The 2046-nt window shown below is 47.0% G+C and overlaps 1 long non-coding RNA gene across 1 annotated transcript; it reads right to left on the minus strand.

The window, feature by feature from the left end:
- Positions 1 to 1070: 1070 nt before the first annotated feature.
- On the minus strand, positions 1071 to 2046 carry LOC129384840 (uncharacterized). Its single transcript, XR_008612467.2, has 2 exons — positions 1434 to 2046; positions 1071 to 1246 (listed from the first exon to the last, which is right to left on the minus strand). It is a non-coding gene; the product is annotated as an uncharacterized lncRNA (long non-coding RNA).

The following is a 2046-nucleotide window of genomic DNA, read 5'->3' on the forward strand; positions in this document are numbered from 1 at the left end:
CTGCGTTACGTCTGTGTTTCTGTGTTCCTTCAAGCAAATATTGCCGCTAATGGAGCACAATTGTGCTCTAAGCGTATTAGGGCAGACGTAGCAAAAAAAAAAAAAAAAAAAAAGTTGAGAGAGAGATAACACACGCAATCAACCTAGCTTGAAATGCACGAAATGCATATCACTCCTCCCGCACCTCCCCCCCCCCCCCCCCTTCCGCACGGGTCACACAGGTGCCCACAAAAATTATACGTTATATTTCAACTTGGTCTTCCTTTTTTCTAGCTGCTAGCACGCTAAAAACGCCTCGAGGGTTTTATACAAGCCTTTTCTTTATTGTGAGTTCAGCCTTCAAACTGCGCATTTTAGTGAAACAATTTCTCGTGGGTCAGCGGTTTCGTTAAGACCTCAGGTGCACGTGCTTCATTTATGCTAACGGTAAAACTTTGTCAAAGCTCCACTTGCCTAGGAATTTTTTAAAAACACAAAAATTGTCAATTTCGACCGAAGGTGAACCGCGGAAAGCGACAGTAATTTTTAGCGTTGCGATGAAGGCGTCTCGGAAAGCTGCCGTGATGACGAGCACCGCCAGGGGCGTTGCAGGCGTGGGCGCCTCGATCGTGCGCGAGATGAGACCGAAGGAAGACTGTCGGCGTTCGAAGCGCCAAAAGAAAAGATTAAGCAGATTTAGCGTGACGTTAACTGTCCGTTGCACTCAGACCAGTGTGTGCACCACGGTGGGGTTTGCACGCGCGCGCTCAACAGGATACGATAATGAGTGAGCGCAAATGGCTAACGCTGGCCGCTGCAGCCAAAATGGCGTCCTGGCTCTGGTAGGGCTTACTGGGCGGAGCGCGATGGTGCATCCGCTTGGCGTCATCGCTTTTGCGGCCAGACGTGCTGCGCTCCTTGGAGACTTTTCGAACTTCCGCGCGCAGGCTGCGCGTGGAATTCGATATTGTGACAGCACGGCGACGGCGCAAATGTGTCTCGAGCGTCCTTGCAATTGCCATCGCAATAAAAGTGCAGTATCTGCACGAAATGCTGCGTACGAGTAGCGTGCACTAGAACGGTGCCTTGTGCATGCAGCCTACAATAATGAACATACCGAGTGTTTCAGCGAACTCTTTCATAACTTTTCTTTAATTGGCTGTGGCAGATAGCACGATCCTCGTCCATGAGCTAGTCTACGCGAGGAGGCGGACATTGCTTGCAAAAAAAAAAATTGAAATGCATAATCGACAAATTAACAAATTACCTTAAAATAAATTATGGGGTTTTACGTGCCAAAACCACTTTCTGATTATGAGGCACGCCGTAGTGGAGGACTCCGGAAATTTCGACCACCTGGGGTTCTTTAACGTGCACCTAAATCTAAGTACACGGGTGTTTTCGCATTTCGCCCCCATCGAAATGCGGCCGCCGTGGCCGGGTTAACAAATTACCTTATGGCACATGTTGCAATTTACAAATTCTAACCGGGTAGTTGCCGAGGGAGGTCCACTTGGGCCGAATTCTTAGGATGACCGCAGTTTCGAGATATTTATTCGAAACATTGCGGAGAAATGCATTGGTAGTTCAGTTAGTTTTGTGCTTCACTACATAAAACGACCTTTCGTTGAAAAAAATAGTGGAACAACAGTGCAATTTTACTACAAGTTTGGCGGCGATATCTTGTAAATGGTGTCATCGACACAATTCTTTTCAAGTGCATGTGCCTTGCCGTCTCACCCGCTAGAATTTGTAAACAGCTATATGTGCCATAAGGTAATTAATTAAAAACGTAATGAGTGAATTTCTGTTAATTAGTCGATTAGGCATTCGAAATATTGTGCACGTAACGTCCGCTTCTTCGAGTAGACCAGCTAATAGACTGGAATTCTGCTATCTGCCACAGGCAAATTAAAAAAAAATGTACTGTTCGCTGAAACAACCTGTATGTAGTTTACCTGCTACAAATTGAGCTGTGACTAGCCGTGGTTGCTTAGTGGCTATGGTGGTGGGCTGCTAAGCACGAGTTTGCGAGATCGAATCCCGGCCACGGCGGCCGCATTTCGA

The sequence above is a fragment of the Dermacentor andersoni genome, chromosome 5 (assembly GCF_023375885.2).
Source record: "Dermacentor andersoni chromosome 5, qqDerAnde1_hic_scaffold, whole genome shotgun sequence".
NCBI classification, from domain to species: domain Eukaryota; kingdom Metazoa; phylum Arthropoda; class Arachnida; order Ixodida; family Ixodidae; genus Dermacentor; species Dermacentor andersoni.